A 21,170-nucleotide genomic window follows, 5' to 3' on the forward strand; every position below is an offset into this window, starting at 1 on the left:
AGTGAGGAACTTCAACTCCACCTTCTGTAAAGGTTCAAACCAATGTTATTGAAGGAACTGCAACACCACATTAAGATCCCATGGTGCCACTGGAGGCACAAAAGGAGGTTGGATGTGCAACACGCCTTTCACGAAAGACTGAACTTCTGGAAGGGAGGCCAATTGTTTTTGAAAGAAAACCGATAAGGTTGAAATCTGTACCTTAATTGAGCCCAAATTTAGGCCCGCATCTATCTGCTTGTAGAAAATGGAGAAAACGTCCTAGCTGAAACTCTTCCATAGGAAACCTTCTTGGATTCACACCAAGAAACATATTTTCTCCAAATACGGTGGTAATGTTTAGACGTTACCCCTTTTCTAACCTGAATAAGTGTGGGAATGACTTCACTGGGAATACCCTTACAGGCTAGGATTTGGCGTTCAACCCATATGCCGTCAAACATAGCCGCGGCAAGTCCTAATACACGCACGGCCCCTGCTGCAACAGGTCCTCAGACAAAGGAAGAGGTCAGGGATCTCCTATGAGTAATTCCTGAGATCTGGATACCAAGCCCTCCTTGGCCAGTCTGGGACAATGAGGATCGCTCGAATCTCTGTACTTTTTATGAACTCAGAACTTTTGGAATGAGAGAAAGCGTAGGGAATACATATACCGACTGAAAACACCCTCGGTGTCACCAGTGCATTAACTGCTATTGCTTGAGGGTCCCTTGACCTGGAACAATATCTCTGAAGCTTCTTGTTGAGACAAGATGCCATCATGTCTACTTGAGGAAACCCCAACGACATGTCACCTCTTCAAAGACTACTTGGAGGAGCCCCCCTCTCCTGGATGGAGATCGTGTCTGCTGAGGAAGTCTGCTTCCCAGTTGTCCACTCTTGGAATATATATTGCTGACAGAGCGCTTGTATGTTTTTCCGCCAAGCGGAAAATCCTTGTGGCTTCTGCCATTGCTGCTCTGCTTTTCATTCCGCCCTGACGATTTATGTACGCTACTGCTGTTACATTGTCCGACTGGATCAATACGGGTAGATCTCGAAGAAGATGTTCCGCTTGTAGAAAGCCGTTGTAAATGGCCCTTAACTCCGTTTATGTGGAGACAAGTTTCCTGACTTGACCATCCTTCTTGGAAGTTTTCCCCCTGTGTGACTGCTCCCCAGCCTCGGAGGCTTGTATCCGTGGTCACTAGGATCCAGTCCTGTATCCCGAACCTGCGCCCCTCTAGGAGGTGAGAGCTGTGCAGCCACCACAGGAGTGAGATTCTGATCTTGGAAGACAGGATTATCCTCCGGTGTATGTGTAGGTGGGATCCGGACCACTTGTCCAACAGGTCCCACTGGAACACTCTGGCATGGAACCTGCCAAACTGAATGGCCTCGTAGGCCGCAACCATCTTTCCCAGCAACCGAATGCATTGATGGTTTGACACTCTTGCTGGTTTCAGAATTTGCTTGACCAGACTCTGGATCTCCAGAGCCTTTTCCACTGGAAGAAAAACTCTCTATAGTTCTGTGTCCAGTATCCTTCCCAAAAACGACAACCGCGTCGTTGGGACCAACTGTGATTTTGGCAAGTTCAGGAGCCAACCATGTTGTTGAAGAACTGTCAGGGAGAGTGCAATGTTTTGCACCAACTGGTCCCTGGATCTCGCCTTTATCAGGAGGTCGTCCAAGTACGGGATAATTGTGACTCCTTGCTAGCGAAGGAGAACCATCATTTCTGCCATCACCCTGGTGAAAATCCGTGGACAGACCAAACGGCAACGTCTGAAATTGGTAATGACAATCCTGAATTGCAAACCTCAGGTAAGCTTAATGCGGAGAAAAATGGGAACATGGAAGTAGGCATCCTTTATGTCTACTGAACCATGAAATCTCCTTCCTCCAGGCTGGAGATCACTGCCCTGAGAGATTCCATCTTGGATTTGAATTTCTTTAGGTAGAAATTGAGGGATTTCAGATTTAGGATTGGTCTGACCGAGCCGTCTGGCTTCGGGACCACGAAGGGGCTTGAATAAAAGCCTTGTCCCTGTTGTGACGGGGGAACCAGGACAATGACCTGATTCTGACACAACTTTTGTATTGCGTCGCATACTACCTCCCTGTCCGGAGGAGAATTGGTAAGGCCGATTTGAAAAATCGGTGAGGGGGAACGTCTTGAAACTCCAGTTTTTACCCTTGGGACACTATTTGTAAAACCCACGGGACCAGGTCCGAACGAATCCAGGACTGACTGAAGAGTTTTAGACGTGGCCCCACCGGTGTGGGCTCCCGCAAGAGAGCCCAAGCGTCATCCAGTGGATTTGGCAGAAGCAGAGGATGATTTCTGCTCCTGTGATCTTGAAGAGGCTGCGGACCTCTTCCCTCTTCTCCTTCCTCTACCTGCAAAGAAAGGGGAATCCTAATGTCTTGTGTAGCTATCGGGCCGAAATTACTGCATCCGATAATTTGTGACAGGGCCCCGTGCAGAACAGGGGGTGACTCCCACTTTATTCTGTCCACGGCGGGAAAGGAATAAACAACTGGAATCTTCTTGGGGATTTGAAACCATCTTGTCAGGGCTGACCCAGACTTTCTCAAACAGAGCGTTCAGCACATGAGATGGAGGAACGTTACCTCAGCTTTCATTATAAATCTATACATATATATATATATATATATATATATATATATATACACACACACATACATATATAGACCCTTTTGTCAGGAACAGCAGGGTCCTCAGTGACGTTAATACTTCCTTAATATCCACAATCATGTACTGAATACTCTTTGCCAATAGTGGATCTAATCAGGAAACATTGTGGTCGACAAAGGAATCAGTATCCGTGTCGGTATCAGTGTGTAGTAACTGGGCAAAATAACATTTTTTGCGATCCCGAGGGGCCTGAGGGAAAAGAAGCATAGTCATGAACATCACATCCTCCCTAGATTTTCTCTGCGTCTGTGTCCGGGACACAGATTGATATGAATCACATTATCATTCAACTTTCACCCAGTCAGTTATTGGTGGTGCTGACAAGGCTACCCCATCACATGTCTGCGTCCCTAATATAGTTTCCTCTTGGGAAAAACATTCAGTCACCGACATGTTGACACACATGTACCAATTACCCACAGATACATCGGCTTATGGGGGACTGACCCACAGTAAATCTGTCAGAGGGACACAGAGGATTTTTCAGCTCACCCCGCAGCACCAAAAGTACACAGTCTGGGAAATAATAAACTTTATAGTGATAGACTTGTAGCGCTTAATATATTAATAACAAGCACCCCTCTCGCTGCACCCCCCCCCCCTGTTTTGCACCCTGATCTTGTCAGTAGTGAAGGAAGGACCAGCGTCTCTCTGAGGAGAGAATATGGCACCGAGCAGTATGCTGGTGAGGTGAGGAAGAAGCTACGCCGCCGTAAATGGCGCTCTTCTGTCCTGCTCGGAAATAAATAATTAATTATGCTGGCGGGGCAAGGACAGTGCTGAGGCACTAATGTCCACTTTTGCCAGCCTTTTGTGAGGATTTTATGCTTCCCAGGGCGCCCCCCCCCACAACCTGCACCTTGCAGTGACTGTGTTTGTGTGGGAGCATGGCGCGCAGCGTTCCGTTCGCCGCGCGGTACCTCAGAATGCCATCACTGGAGAAGAAGTCTTCTTTTCTTCTGCTACTCACCTGTCTTCTGGCTCTGTAAGGAGGTGACAGCAGGCTGCGGGAGTGAGCATCTAGGCGTACCCAGTGATCATCACCCTCAGGCGCTAATGGTGTCCTGTCAGCCAGAAGCAGAGCCATTGAACTCACTAGAAGTTGGTCATACTTCTCTCCCCTAAGTCCCACGAAGCAGGGAGACTGTTGCCAGCAGCCTCCCTGAAAATAAAAAACCTAACATAAGTCTTTTCAGAGAAACTCAGTAGAGCTCCCCTGTAGTGCATCCAGTCTGCCTGAGCACAATACTAAAACTGGAGTCTGGAGGAGGGGCATAGAGGGAGGAGCCAGTTCATACCCTTTGAAAGTCTTAAAGTGCCCATGTCTCCTGCGGATCCCGTCTATACCCCATGGTTCTAATGGTGACCCCAGCATCCTCTAGGACGTATGAGAAAAGTTGTTTACTGTAAACATGGTAAAACAACAATTATGCAGTGTATGTCACACCAGATTCTCTCCCTCTACATCTGGTTCCATATCATTTGAACAATGCAGCCAGTCCTCACAACTCAGTGAGGGGGCTAGGTGGGAGGGTCAAGAGCCTTCCTGGCTAGGTGCCATAAAATCCATGATGTCAGATATGTCATCTCAGCTCACTGCTAATACTCAGAAAACTCAACAACTGCAGCAGGCTGTTGCGGACCTAGCTGCAAGGGCAGATGTTCCACAGCCACCCCTATCTAGATGAGGACCACAAAGACGTAGGTTACCTGCTTTACTCTCAGACTCTGATGAGGAGGGGGAGGACTTGGATCCTATTACTAGGGATTCCCCTTCTACACAGGGTATTGAGCCCCTCATTTTTGCTATATGGTACTTATTATTATTATTATTATTATTATTATCCTTTATATTGCGCCACAAGGGATCCGCAGCGCCCATTACATAGTACATAATAAAATGAGCAAACAAGAAAACCGCACTTACAGTACAGGACAAAATAGGACAGGTACGTATATAAACGGGTGGTCTTCTGTATGCCGGCGGTCGGGCTCCCGGCGCTCAGTATACCAGCGCCGGGAGCCCGACAGCCGGCATACCGACACTTATTTTCCCTCGTGGGGGTCCACGACCCCCATAGAGGGAGAATAAAATAGTGTGGCGTGCGGTAAGCTGGCGGTCGGGCTCCCGGCGCCGGGATGCTGGTCGCCGGGAGCCCGACCGCCGGCCAGCCGTAGTGAACCCATATAAACTCCCTCTAGAGGACGCTGCGGCACAGCTGTCATTTTTCTTAACACAGAACAAATTCATTGTCACTTTCCCTGATTCTGCAGAGCTAGATGACCTGTTTAAGTTAGCCTGGAAAAATCCAGATAAGAAATACCAAGTGACAAAACAGTTTTTGCACACTTTCCCATTTGCTTTTGAAGGCAGGAAACTCTGGGAAGAATCCCGGGCTGTAGACGTATCAGTCTCTCGCCTCTCAAAATGCGGTACTGCAAGCTCCGGGCTCCTTTACCATAAAGGACCCTGGGGATAGAAAAATAGAGACTACACTGAAGTCTATCTACACAGCGGCTGGTATATCACAAAGACCAGTCATAGCAAGTTGCTGGATGACTCATGCTATTCATACGTGGGCTACTCAAATTCAAGAGGGCCTCTCGGGGCATATGTCCCTGGTTACTACGGTGACTCCTAAAACACGTTCAATACATTGCGCGCGTCCTGTGTGACTCTCTCAAGGAGATAGGCAATATTAATGCTTGGACCACTGCTATGGCAGTGTTGGTGCGCAGAGCTTTGTGGTTGCATCAGTGCATAGCGGACGCAGAGTCTAAGCGCAGTGTAGAGTCTCTTCCTTTTTCAGGGGATTGGCTCTTCAGGGTGGAATTGGATACATGGATTTCAACTGTTGCTGCAGGGAAATACGCGTTTCTCCCCTCTGTGGCTCCGCCGGCTAGACATTCCAACCGGGAGCCATCTGCCCAGTCCTTTCGGTCTAACAGATTTAGATCTAGGGCCAGAGGTGCATCCAATGCGGCTAGAGGCAAGACAAGAAAACCAGCAACCGCAGGTTCTCAGGACCAGAGCACCAGTTCAGCTTCCACTAAGGCCTCAGCATGACTGTGCCCACCCACGCTGAGGGGATCTCGAGGTGGGAGCTCGGCTGCATCACTTCAGACGCATCTGGGAAAGCTCCTGCCAGGATACCTGGTTAAAGGTCCTCATTTCTCAGGGCTACAAGCTGGAGTTCGACAGCACTCTTCAAATCAAGCTTACCAGCTTTGGAGGATACGCGTGTTACGCTGCAACAGGCCATCCTAAAATTGGTCCAGTCACAAGTCACTGTTCCAGTACCACTGCAACAACAGGGAAAGGGTTACTACTCCAACTTGTTCATGGTGCCGAAACCAGACGGTTTGGTAAGGCCCATTTTGAATCTAAAATCCTTGAACCCTTACCTAAAGGTTATCAAGTTCAAGATGGAATCCTTGTGAGCAGTGATTGCGGGACTGGAAGAATGGGAGTTCATGGTCTCACTGGATATAAAGGACGCCTATCTCCATATCCCGATGTGGCCACCTTACCAGGCTTTCCTGATGTTTGCCCTGTTGAATGATCACTACCAATTCCAGGCGCTACCCTTCGGCCTGTCCACAGCTCCGAGGGTGTTCACGAATGTGATGGCGGAGATGATGTTCCAACTCCGTGTCCAGGGGGTCAATATTGTCCCTTATCTGGACTATCTCTTGATAAAGAGGAGATCCAGGGAGCTTTTATTGCTCCATATAGACCACACTATCCAACTTCTGTCACACCATGGGTGGATCCTCAATTTACAGAAATCCCACCTGGAGTCAACTCAGTGGATCCTGTTCCTGGGAATGTTGCTGGATGCTGTGGCCCAGAAAGTGTTCCTCACAGAGGACAAAGCGAGAACACTCCAGGAGATGGTCCGAATGGTCCTACGGCCTAATCAAATAACCATCCATCTTTGTATAAGATTGTTGGAGAAAATGGTAGCCTCATACGAGGCGATCCAGTATGGAAGGTTCCATGCCAGCACATTTCAATTGGATCTCCTGAGCAAGTGGTCCGGATCACATCTTCAGATGCACCGGATAATACGGCTGTCACCTCAGGCTAGGTTTTTCCTCCTGTGGTGGCTGCAGTCTTCAAATCTACTGGAAGGTTGCAGTTTCGGGATTCTGGATTGGATCCTCCTCATGACAGATGCGAGTATGAGAGGATGGGGAGCTGTCACCCAGGGGACTCAGTTCCAGGGCAGGTGGTCAGCCCACGAAGCCCTACTTCCGATCAACATTCTGGCACTTCGGGCAATCTACAATGCTCTGATTTAGGCCTCTCCTCTACTCAGGGATCACGCGATCCAAGTTCATTCGGACAACGTCACGGCAGTGGCGTACATGAATCGGCAAGGAGGGACAAAAAGCAGGGCCTGCATGCGGGAGACGGGCAGAGAGAAATGCAAGAGCAATGTCCGCAATCTTCATTCCGGGAGTAGACAACTGGGACGCGGACTTCCTGAGTCGTCACGAGAGTGGGGTCTCCACCATCAGGTGTTTCAGCAGATCACCGACCGGTGGGGCTGCCCACAAATAGACATGATGGCATATTGACTCAACAAGAAGCTTTGCTGGTTTTGCTCACAAACCAGGGACCCTCAGGCGAGGACAGTACAGGCACTGACGTCACCTTTGCCTTACCGTCTGGTCTACCTGTTTCCTCTGATTCCATTGCTCCCAAGGGTGCTAAAGCGAATCAGGAATCAAAGAGTCCAGGCAATTCTGATTGCCCTGGATTGTCCTCGGAGGGCGTGGTATGCGGATCTTCTGGACATGTCCGTTGAAGACCCTTGGCCTCTGCCAATAAGAAGAGATCTTCTTCAACAAGGACCATTCGTCTAACCGAACTTACGGCGACTTCGCTTGATGGTACGGAGGTTGAGTGGAACATCCTAGCTCACAAAGGTCTTTCCAAAAAGTTTGTTGCTACCATGGTTCAGGCCAGGAAATCTGTGATGTCAAAACACTATCATATCTGGAGAAGATATATCTCTAGGTGCGTGTAACACACGTATCCGCCTGCAGAGTTTTACTTGGGACGTTTCCTGCAGGCTGGTGTGGATAAGGGCTTACGTCTGGGTTCCATTAAGGTCCAGATTTCAGCTCTCTCAATTTTCTTACAGAAGAAATTGGCAGTGTTGTCAGAAGTTCAGACCTTCTTGCAAGGGGTACTTCACATACAACCTTTTGTGCCGCACATGGCACCCTGGATTTGAATGTAGTATTGGAATTTCTACAGTTCTCCTGGTTTGAACCACTGATGATGGTAGAAGACAAGAACCTCATGTGGAAGACGGTGATATTATTGGCCCTGGTTTCTGCTAGGCGTGTTTCAGAATTGGGGGCCCTATCGTGTAAAAGTTCTTACTTTTACGAGGACAGAGCAGAGCTCCGGACTAGGCAGCAGTTCCTGCCAAAGGTCGTCTCTGCATTCCACTTGAATCAACCTATTGTGGTTCCGTCAGGTTCTGGCACTTCTGCTCCTCCGGAGGCATTGGATGCTGTGTGAGCCTTGAAGATCTATATCAAGAGGATGGCTCGAATCAGAAAGATGGATTCCTTGTTTGTGCTATATGATGCGCAGAAAAAGGGTTGCCCTGCTTCTAAGCAGCTTGTTGCCTTAGGCTTACTATCCAACAGGCCTATGTGTCGGCAGCCCGTGGAGTCTCGGCCTTGCAAATATGCCGAGCTGCTGCCTGGTCGGGGAAGTACACCTTTGTGAAGTTCTACAGGTTTGGTACCCTGGCCAAAGAGGATACCCAGTTTGGGCAGACAGTGCTGCAGACATCTCTGCAGATTCACGCACGTTCTGAAAGCTTTGGGACGTCCCCATCGTACTAATTCTAGGGATGTGCACTTGAAATTTTTCGGGTTTTGTGTTTTGGTTTTGGGTTCGGTTCCGCGGCCGTGTTTTGGGTTCGGACGCGTTTTGGCAAAACCTCACCGAATTTTTTTTGTCGGATTTGGGTGTGTTTTGGATTTGGGTGTTTTTTTCAAAAAACCCTAAAAAACAGCTTAAATCATAGAATTTGGGGGTCATTTTGATCCCAAAGTATTATTAACCTCAAAAACCATAATTTCCACTCATTTTCAGTCTATTCTGAACACCTCACACCTCACAATATTATTTTTAGTCCTAAAATTTGCACCGAGGTCGCTGGATGACTAAGCTAAGCGACCCAAGTGGCCGACACAAACACCTGGCCCATCTAGGAGTGGCACTGCAGTGTCACGCAGGATGGCCCTTCCAAAAAACACTTCCCAAACAGCACATGACGCAAAGAAAAAAAGAGGCGCAATGAGGTAGCTGTGTGACTAAGCTCAACGACCCAAGTGGCCGACACAAACACCTGGCCCATCTAGGAGTGGCACTGCAGTGTCACGCAGGATGGCCCTTCCAAAAAACACTCCCCAAACAGCACATGACGCAAAGAAAAAAAGAGGCGCAATGAGGTAGCTGTGTGACTAAGCTCAGCGACCCAAGTGGCCGACACAAACACCTGGCCCATCTAGGAGTGGCACTGCAGTGTCACGCAGGATGGCCCTTCCAAAAAACACTCCCCAAACAGCACATGATGCAAAGAAAAAAAGAGGCGCAATGAGGTAGCTGTATGACTAAGCTCAACGACCCTAGTGGCCGACACAAACACCTGGCCCATCTAGGAGTGGCACTGCAGTGTCACGCAGGATGGCCCTTCCAAAAAACACCCCCCAAACAGCACATGACGCAAAGAAAAAAAGAGGCGCAATGAGGTAGCTGTGTGAGTAAGCTAAGCGACCCTAGTGACCGACACAAACACCTGGCCCATCTAGGAGTGGCACTGCAGTGTCACGCAGGCTGGCCCTTTAAAAAACTACTCCCCAAACAGCACATGACGCAAAGAAAAAAAGAGGCGCAATGAGGTAGCTGTGTGAGTAAGCTAAGCGACCCTAGTGGCCGACACAAACACCTGGCCCATCTAGGAGTGGCACTGCAGTGTCAAGCAGGATGGCCCTTCAAAAAACACTCCCCAAACAGCACATGACGCAAAGAAGAAAAAAAAGAGGCGCAATGAGGTAGCTGTGTGAGTAAGCTAAGCGACCCTAGTGGCCGACACAAACACCTGGCCCATCTAGGAGTGGCACTGCAGTGTCACGCAGGATGGCCCTTCAAAAAAATACTCCCCAAACAGCACATGACGCAAAGAAAAATGAAAGAAAAAAGTGGTGCAAGATGGAATTGTCCTTGGGCCCTCCCACCCACCCTTATGTTGTATAAATAGGACATGCACACTTTAACCAACCCATAATTTCAGTGACAGGGTCTGCCACACGACTGTGACTGAAATGACGGGTTGGTTTGGACCCCCACCAAAAAAGAAGCAATTAATCTCTCCTTGCACAAACTGGCTCTACAGAGGCAAGATGTCCACCTCATCATCATCCTCCGATATATCACCGTGTACATCCTCCTCCTCACAGATTATCAATTCGTCCCCACTGGAATCCACCATCTCAGCTCCCTGTGTACTACTTTGTGGAGGCAATTGCTGCTGGTCAATGTCTCCACGGAGGAATTGATTATAATTCATTTTAATGAACATCATCTTCTCCACATTTTCTGGATGTAACCTCGTACGCCGATTGCTGACAAGGTGAGCGGCGGCACTAAACACTCTTTCGGAGTACACACTTGTGGGAGGGCAACTTAGGTAGAATAAAGCCAGTTTGTGCAAGGGCCTCCAAATTGCCTCTTTTTCCTGCCAGTATAAGTACGGACTGTCTGACGTGCCTACTTGGATGCGGTCACTCATATAATCCTCCACCATTCTTTCAATGGGGAGAGAATCATATGCAGTGACAGTAGACGACATGTCCGTAATCGTTGTCAGGTCCTTCAGTCCGGACCAGATGTCAGCATCAGCAGTCGCTCCAGACTGCCCTGCATCACCGCCAGCGGGTGGGCTCGGAATTCTGAGCCTTTTCCTCGCACCCCCAGTTGCGGGAGAATGTGAAGGAGGAGATGTTGACAGGTCGCGTTCCGCTTGACTTGACAATTTTGTCACCAGCAGTTCTTTGAACCCCAGCAGACTTGTGTCTGCCGGAAAGAGAGATCCAAGGTAGGTTTTAAATCTAGGATCGAGCACGGTGGCCAAAATGTAGTGCTCTGATTTCAACAGATTGACCACCCGTGAATCCTGGTTAAGCGAATTAAGGGCTCCATCCACAAGTCCCACATGCCTAGCGGAATCGCTCTGTGTTAGCTCCTCCTTCAATGTCTCCAGCTTCTTCTGCAAAAGCCTGATGAGGGGAATGACCTGACTCAGGCTGGCAGTGTCTGAACTGACTTCACGTGTGGCAAGTTCAAAAGGTTGCAGAACCTTGCACAACGTTGAAATCATTCTCCACTGCGCTTGAGACAGGTGCATTCCACCTCCTATATCGTGCTCAGTTGTATAGGCTTGAATGGCCTTTTGCTGCTCCTCCAACCTCTGAAGCATATAGAGGGTTGAATTCCACCTCGTTACCACTTCTTGCTTCAGATGATGGCAGGGCAGGTTCAGGCGTTTTTGGTGGTGCTCCAGTCTTCTGTACGTGGTGCCTGTACGCCGAAAGTGTCCCGCAATTCTTCTGGCCACCGACAGCATCTCTTGCACGCCCCTCTCGTTTTTTAAATAATTCTGCACCACCAAATTCAAGGTATGTGCAAAACATGGGACGTGCTGGAATTTGCCCATATTTAATGCACACACAATATTGCTGGCGTTGTCCGATGCCACAAATCCACAGGAGAGTCCAATTGGGGTAAGCCATTCTGCGATGATCTTCCTCAGTTGCCGTAAGAGGTTTTTAGCTGTGTGCGTATTCTGGAAAGCGGTGATACAAAGCGTAGCCTGCCTAGGAAAGAGTTGGCGTTTGCGAGATGCTGCTACTGGTGCCGCCGCTGCTGTTCTTGCGGCGGGAGTCCATACATCTACCCAGTGGGCTGTCACAGTCATATAGTCCTGAGCCTTCCCTGCTCCACTTGTCCACATGTCCGTGGTTAAGTGGACATTGGGTACAACTGCATTTTTTAGGACACTGGTGAGTCTTTTTCTGAGGTCTGTGTACATTTTCGGTATCGCCTGCCTAGAGAAATGGAACCTAGATGGTATTTGGTACCGGGGACACAGTACCTCCAACAAGTCTCTAGTTGCCTCTGCAGTAATGATGGATACCGGAACCACGTTTCTCACCGCCCAGGATGCCAAGGCCTCAGTTATCCGCTTTGCAGCAGGATGACTGCTGTGATATTTCATCTTCCTCGCAAAGGACTGTTGGACAGTCAATTGCTTGGTGGAAGTAGTAAAAGTGGTCTTACGACTTCCCCTCTGGGATGACCATCGACTCCCAGCAGCAACAACAGCAGCGCCAGCAGCAGTAGGCGTTACACGCAAGGATGCATCGGAGGAATCCCAGGCAGGAGAGGACTCGTCATAATTGCCAGTGACATGGCCTGCAGGACTATTGGCATTCCTGGGGAAGGAGGAAATTGACACTGAGGGAGTTGGTGGGGTGGTTTGCGTGAGCTTGGTTACAAGAGGAAGGGATTTACTGGTCAGTGGACTGCTTCCGCTGTCGCCCAAAGTTTTTGAACTTGTCACTGACTTATGATGAATGCGCTGCAGGTGACGTATAAGGGAGGATGTTCCGAGGTGGTTAACGTCCTTACCCCTACTTATTACAGCTTGACAAAGGCAACACACGGCTTGACAAATGTTGTCCGCATTTCTGTTGAAATACTTCCACACCGAAGAGCTGATTTTTTTGGTATTTTCACCAGGCATGTCAATGGCCCTATTCCTCCCACGGACAACAGGTGTCTCCCCGGGTGCCTGACTTAAACAAACCACCTCACCATCAGAATCCTCCTGGTCAATTTCCTCCCCAGCGCCAGCAACACCCATATCCTCCTCATCCTGGTGTACTTCAACACTGACATCTTCAATCTGACTATCAGGAACTGGACTGCGGGTGCTCCTTCCAGCACTTGCAGGGGGCGTGCAAATGGTGGAAGGCGCATGCTCTTCACGTCCAGTGTTGGGAAGGTCAGGCATCGCAAACGACACAATTGGACTCTCCTTGTGGATTTGTGATTTCGAAGAACGCACAGTTCTTTGCTGTGCTTTTGCCAGCTTGAGTCTTTTCATTTTTCTAGAGAGAGGCTGAGTGCTTCCATCCTCATGTGAAGCTGAACCACTAGCCATGAACATAGGCCAGGGCCTCAGCCGTTCCTTGCCACTCCGTGTGGTAAATGGCATATTGGCAAGTTTACGCTTCTCCTCCGACAATTTTATTTTAGATTTTTGAGTCCTTTTTTTACTGATATTTGGTGTTTTGGATTTTACATGCTCTGTACTATGACATTGGGCATCGGCCTTGGCAGACGACGTTGATGGAATTTCATCGTCTCGGCCATGACTAGTGGCAGCAGCTTCAGCACGAGGTGGAAGTGGATCTTGATCTTTCCCTATTTTTGGAACCTCAACATTTTTGTTCTCCATATTTTAATAGGCACAACTAAAAGGCACCTCAGGTTAACAATGGAGATGGATGGATACTAGTATACTTATGGATGACGAGCGACTGCCGACACAGAGGTAGCTACAGCCGTGGACTACCGTACTGTGTCTGCTGCTAATATAGACTGGATGATAATGAGATAAAATTAAAATATATATATATATCACACTAGTACTGCAGCCGGACAGGTATATATTATGTAATGACGGACCTGCTGGACACTGTCTGTCAGCACTGCAGACTCCTAAAGTAAGCTACTAGTATCAAGAAGATAGAAAAGAAAAAAAAACCACGGGTAGGTGGTATACAATTATGGATGGACGAGCGACTGCCGACACAGAGGTAGCTACAGCCGTGGACTACCGTACTGTGTCTGCTGCTAATATAGACTGGATGATAATGAGATAAAATTAATATATATATATATATATCACACTAGTACTGCAGCCGGACAGGTATATATTATGTAATGACGGACCTGCTGGACACTGTCTGTCAGCACTGCAGACTCCTAAAGTAAGCTACTAGTATCAAGAAGATAGAAAAAAAAAAAACCACGGGTAGGTGGTATACAATTATGGATGGACGAGCGACTGCCGACACAGAGGTAGCTACAGCCGTGGACTACCGTACTGTGTCTGCTGCTAATATAGACTGGATGATAATGAGATAAAATTAAAATATATATATATATATATATCACACTAGTACTGCAGCCGGGCAGGTATATATTATGTAATGACGGACCTGCTGGACACTGTCTGCAGAATGCGTTTATAAAAACACCACACGACGAGTGTTTAACTTTTTCAGGCAGACAATCACAATATACTGGTGGTCAGCAGACAATCACAATATACTGGTGGTCAGTGGTCACTGGTCAGTCACACTGGCAGTGGCACTCTGGCAGCAAAAGTGTGCACTGTACTTAAAATATGTACTCCTGCTATAACTGCTCCCCAGTCTCCCCCACAATTAAGCTGTGTGAGCAGTGAGCACTTAGCACAGTCAGATAATGATATACAGTATTACATATGATGCAGCACACTGGGCTGAGCACAGATATGGTATGTGACTGTCACACTGTGTATCGTTTTTTTTCAGGCAGAGAACGGATTAATTAAACTGGTGGTCAATGGTCACTGGTCACACTATCAGCAAGTAGTAGTACTCCAGTCCTAATATGCTCCCCAAAATTAGTAAATAGTGTCTCTAACTCTCTACTCTCTTCTCTATAAACGGAGAGGACGCCAGCCACGTCCTCTCCCTATCAATCTCAATGCACGTGTGAAAATGGCGGTGACGCGCGGCTCCTTATATAGAATCCGAGTCTCGCGATAGAATCCGAGCCTCGCGAGAATCCGACAGCGGGATGATGACGTTCGGGCGCGCTCGGGTTAACCGAGCAAGGCGGGAGGATCCGAGCCTGCTCGGCCCCGTGTAAAAAAAGCTGAAGTTCGGCGGGTTCGGATTCCGAGAAACCGAACCCGCTCATCACTAACTAATTCCCCAATATCCCTTATGGATGCTAGAGAAAATAGGATTTTAATTACCTATCGGTAAATCCTTTTCTCGTAGTCCATAAGGAATATTGGGTGCTCGCCTCAGTGCGTTGACTTTTCTGCAGGTTTTCTCTTCTATGGTTACCTGTTCAGCTGTTGCTGTTTTTGTTCCCAGCCATTGCTGGTCATTTTATGTTGTTGGTGTGCTGGTGTGTGAATCTTACCACTCATTGTTGTTTTGTTCCTTCTTTCAAATATGTCCATTCTCCTGCGGGCATTATTTTACCTATAACTGCCTGTGGAGGGGGCATAGAGGGGAGGAGCCAGCACACCCAGTTAAAGAAATTTAAAGTACACCGGCTCCTTTGGACCCCGTCTATACCCCATCGTACTAATTCCACAATATCCCTTACCGGTAGGTAATTAAAATCCTATTTTGTCCAGTCTTACAGTACACTTATGTTTTATTCTCTTAAACTCTACCATGCAGATCAGATATATCAAGTGGTAAGGGGTTTCAGGCCTTCTACAACTTGTCTCTCAGGACCTGAATTGTTTTTCTATTGCAGTGGTTCCGAAACTTAGTGCCATGCCATGTGCAGGGGTGCCCTGAATTGATGGTCCAGTACCAATTCAAAATGATTGGTCAATGTGATAGGCAAAACCAATACTTATGGCTGCCAGTCATGAACTTTGGACATACTGTACAGGAGTGTATCTTGTCTCTCACCACATAACTGAACCTGAGGATGACATACAGTATAAACACAATTTACTTCATTTCAGATCTCTTTCTGAATTTCTAAATAAGAAGCTTTTGGCCCGGGGTCTGTTAAAAAAAATTAAAAAAAAATCCTGATACTCTAGAGCGCTGTGATTCTAAAAAGTTTTTAGAACCACTGGTCTACTAGAGCTTTAGTATTCAATAAAATACATTGATGTAAAGGTTACTGGCTTTGTGCATATTTAAGATCTACATGAGCAATCAAGGTGACTAAATAATTACTCTGCTTTACTAACGTCTTGTCCAGGTACATTTCGGCAGAGACTTGATTAAATAGAAATTAAGAATCTCATAATCTGTTTAATAGCAAACGCTCCTGTACAGTGTTATGTGGTGTTTCTGAAGCTCACCTGCAACCGTGGTTTCCCCTGCACCATTGGCATATCTATAATGGGTACAGTAAATGCGATACACACGGACCACTGGCTTCAGAGGTCTAAAACTGCACACGCCTGCTCCCATATAATTATACTTACCTTTGTGGACTCCAGCGTCAGCGGTTGTGTATATTTTCTCTTCGTGATCAGGACCTGGAAGTGACATAACGAGAGGGCAGTAGATAACTTCCGCCCTTACAGCACCTAAATGTTTAATCCATTCCGTTTGCGGTTATTTAGTTTAATCTATGCACCATTGGATGCACGTCACGCTTCAGGCTCGGTGTCTCGCTTCGCTCGACAAAGGTTACTATTCCAAATACTTTGTGACATGGACCCAGGGGCTTATGGGAAAGGTCCTCTCCACGAAGAGAAACTAGATGCTACCCAGCATCAGCTGGCATTGCAGAGAAGCAGAACTCACCTGGCACAAAACCAGAGTCAACAAAACAAAAGAGGAGAAAGACTCTATGTTGGGGCACTCTTTATCAAAAATTAGACACTAAAACTTAACTTTTATTAAACATAGTAAAATATAGTGACACAGATATGAACAAAAAAACATTAATATGAATATTAGTGCATGTTAATAATGCTACTATTCTAAGAATATATAAGTGGAACGCCTTGGTGAAAATAATTTGTTATTAGTGCGTCAAACTGGGAAGAACCTGTCTATGATATGAAACAGGTTGTATTTTTTAATCCCAGCGGGATAATGACTCGGTTTAGCTTCTCCGTAATGTAAATGCTCCAAGGAGGGAGAAATGTCATATAGCAGGTAAAAAATGTTGCCTATGTAGGTCCTTAAGCACCTGCTGCTCTTTGTTTGGGCAGTGGTGTTACCAAAAGGCATTTACTTCAATAATTGTTGTATAATTAGACTTTTTGCAACAGGCAAAAGACTGAAGATACGAGATTGCTGGTTTAGTGTGGGTGTGTATTTAAAGATGAAGCTATAGCATATTCAACAATCACAAAGTGAGGTATTTAAATTCAAAACGGATAAGAAGAAAGTAAAGATAGATTTAAAGAGAGGGGGTGTCTTACTTCTGCTGTTCAGCTGGGTTGTTTACTGCACCTGGTGTTCGCTGTTCGTCCCCCACACAATTACTGACCAGGCCTGCCACAGTTTAGCTTCCAAGATCGGACGAGATCAGGCGTATTCTGTGGAGTATGGCCGTAATCTGCTGAATGAGAGAGTATGACTATCAAGATGCTTCTGCTGTCCAGGTTAGTGGATGAGAGAGCATTGAAAACATGCAAAGTATAATTGACTAGAAGAGAAAATGTAAGCTGTGTCTTAAACACATATATATGGTGATGTTTGACTGGTATTGTTGCTAGAGAAAACCTTCAATCTCTATGGTGTGAACATAGTTTGTAACCAACGCTGGTGTGTTTCTAAGAATCAGTCAACCAGCCAAACAAAGAAAAAATCTTAAAAGTTGGTGCTATTCAAAATTTGAAACAATGTTAGTTTGATCCTTATAGAGACTGATAAACTAATCACATAACCCTGTCAAACTAATACCCTTCGGGTGTCAGTTTATTTATCAAGCAAGATATTTTGCGTGCTTACAGAACCATATTTTGGCTGATGAAGTTAGTACATTTATTTATGTTGCAAAAATGTGGTATCAGAAAAAATTTATAGTTTAAAGTCCATGGTAAGGAAAAGCTATCGTTACACCGTTATTGCATAATTGCTATGAGCTAATACACATCAGATGTCAAATTAGTTATCAAGCAAGTTATTTTGCGTGCTTACAAAAAATATATCATTATCTGATAAAGTTAATACATTTATCACTGTTGCAAAAAGGAGGTATCACGATGGTTTGAAGTCCATGATAAAGAAAAAGCTATCATTATACTGATATTACATCATTGCTATACTGGTGTTACATTTTGTTGCAGATATCGAGCGTGTAATTAAGGAGATAGTTATATCAATAAGAGAAAAAAAACAACAATAATAATAGTAGAATGAATATAAATCATAAGGCCCAAATGGGCGCTTACTAAACCGATGTGTCCCTTGTGTGGGAGTGGGCTGCGCAGTCCCACTGGGTCCCACTAACCAAACGGCCCGTTTCACCAATATATAGGCTTGCTCAGAGTCTACTGCGCTGCCAGGGAGGAGGGGAACACGCAGTCTGCACACGGGCCCTCTCCTCTCCTAAACCGCCCCTGCCTTACACGTAAGCAACATTATAATTCTTCTTTCCTGTATTATCCTTTATATACTGTAGCTCCAACATCTTACACAGTACTTTACATTTAAATATTTTAATCAGTCACAGCAGTTCCTGCCCCAGTGAAGCTTATAATGTACATTCTCTAGCATATGCACACATACCTTAAACCCCTTAACCCAGAGGTTCCCAAACGCGCTCCTCAAGGCACCCCAACGGACCTGGTTTTAAATGTATTCATGCTTGGCCACAGGTGACTTAATTAGCACCTTAGTCAATTTGATTTAACCATCTGTGCTGAGCCATGGATATACCTAAAACCTGGTCTGTTGGGGTGCCTTGAGGACCACGTTTGGGAACCACTGCTTGCCTTTAACCTACTAATATGTTACCTCTATGGCAGTGTTTCCCAAACCCAGACCTCGTGGCCCACTCACAGTCCATGTACCAAGGATAGCCCATGCATGAGTACAGGTGGCTTAATTATTACCTCAGTATTAATTACCCACCTGTGCTGAAGCAGGGATATCCCTAATACCTGGACTGTGTGCAGGCCATGAGAACTGGGTTTGGCATACACTGCCCCAAGGGCTAGCCTACACAAGGGATTTTCAGTCACTTTATCATGAAGGATTAATTGTTTACCAGCTATGCCCATGTTTTCAGCAGCTTGTTTCCTATGGAGAAATCTATTGAGGAGCTTTGTAATGACTGTACAATATAGCGCAACCATTGCCTTTTATTGCACAATGCCACAATTTCATCTTGTCTTCAATTACTCTGCCTATATAGGATGAGTGAGCAATTGCTTATGCATGCAGGTGCTTCAGGCAAGGAAATACTACTTTCACCTTTGTAATGAGATTTAAGAGAGATGATCTCAGGTGAATGTGTTTCACGGTATAGTCTAAGCGGTTAATCTCATGAGATTAATCATAATGCTATTGCCTGCGTACCTTAGACCTAAGATCATGCACCAAGGTTAATATTTAGTTCATTTTGTTTTTATATAAAAATTGTCACAACGCTTTTTTCCAGTCTTCCTTTTATTTACGGCTAGAAGATGGCGCAGGAACAGTGGGAATGCAGTGCATGATGTTGCTCTATCTTTGAACTACATGTTCTTTTATTACGTGCTTAGTGTTTGTATGCTAGGATTTATTTTTCTTCTGCTGTCATTGGACAGGGTAAAGGAAAACACTGATTTATCTAGGCTATTTATCTAAATAATATGAGATGCTTGGGTTGATATTTCACATCGGCTGTCACAATTCCTAGACCAGTGTTTGCCCATCTTATAACCTTTGGGATGTGTAAGACAATTACCTTCCATTACAGAGTGTGCAGTTTCAGTAACTATGCCTGTCTAGTCAAGGCTATTACCCTTCTTCACACTTCACTGGTTGCTCCTGCACATGGTTTAATTCTGTAAATGCACTGTTTGTTATTTCCAGAGTCGTCATATCTGCATATACTGTTTTGCTCGTTATTTTGTAGAAACACCACACAGTGCAATCAGTATGGCGTTTATGTACTGTAGCATATAACATTTTATGGAAAGCAATATCAGGCACAGCCCAACAGAGCTTTCCATCCTGGTTATATACCTAGGGCAGTTGTTCTCAAACTGGGTGCCGTGGTACCCTGTGGTGTCTTGGGAACTTGCAGGGCTTCACCGGGCTGGTGGACCAGGAGCATTGGCATTTCTTTATTGGGTGCAATGTGTGCAGTGCACGTAGGCCCCTGGGTTCAGGGGGGCACACTCAGCACCTATGTTTAATTACCTTTCCAGAGTTCCGCATCAGCGCTGCAGGCACAACAAAAATTACTGGCAAAATGGCCACTGCGCATGCACAGTAGTGATTAGTCTCCGGGAAACATGGTGGGCTCCATGTTTCCGGAGACCTGCGCAGTACACCATGGCACAATGCCAGAGTCTACTGCGCCGTGGAGAGGAGAGGGCCCACCCAGAGTGCACATGGGCTTCCTCCTCTGTTAAAATGCCCCTGTCCAGATCAAATTATTTATATGCAATGCAATATACAAAACCAGTGCTTGCGGCTGCCAATCATAAACTATGTGGACAAACAGAAGTGAATCCTGTCCCTCACCACATGACTGAACCTAAAGATGACCTACAGTATAAACACAATTTGCTTAATGTAATGTTTTTTTAAATTCGCAATAAGAAGCTTTTGGCCTAGGTGGTGCCATGACAAAAAAAAGCTTGGAAACCACTGAACTAGGGGCTGATTCTGAGATGGGAGCACAGCAAAATAAAGCAAGTAACTGTGTACCTGGGACAAACCATGTTGCACTGCAAGGGGTGCAAATACAGAGCCGTAACTAGACATTTTTGGCCCTGTGCCAGACAGAGAATTGGTTTGGACCTGTTATGCTGCATCTTGCCCAGGATGACTTGCCATCATTGATGGGACAAAGGAATTTTGCATTATACCAGAATATGCTAAAGGAAAATGTCAGGATATCTGTCCATGAGCTGCATCTCAAGAGAACGTGGGTCAAGCAGCAAGACAACGACACAAAGCACACAAGTCATTCGACCAAAGAATGGTTAAAGCGGAATAAATGTAAAGTTTTGGAATGGTCAAGTCAAAGTCCTGACCTTAATCCAACCAAAAATAAATGTTGTGGAAGGACCTGGAGTGAGCAGTTCATTGGAGGAAACCCACCAACATAACAGTGTTGAAGCTGGTTTGTATGGAGCAATGGTGTAAAATTCCACCTAGCCGATGTTCAGGACTAATCAACAATTACCGGGAACGTTTACATGCAGTTATTGCTGCACAAAGGGGTCATACTAGATACTGAAAGCAAAGGGGTCACATACTTTTGCCACTCACAGATATGTGATATTGGATCATTTTTCTCAATAACATCAGCAAGTCTAATTCTTTTGTCTCATTTGTCTATTTTGGTTCTGTTTATCTATACTTTTAGGACTTGTGTAAAAATCTGAGGCTGTTTTAGGCTAAATTTCAGCAGAAATATAAAAATTTCTAAAGGGTTCCCAAA

The sequence above is a fragment of the Pseudophryne corroboree genome, chromosome 4, assembly GCF_028390025.1.
Source record: "Pseudophryne corroboree isolate aPseCor3 chromosome 4, aPseCor3.hap2, whole genome shotgun sequence".
Lineage (NCBI taxonomy): Eukaryota > Metazoa > Chordata > Amphibia > Anura > Myobatrachidae > Pseudophryne > Pseudophryne corroboree.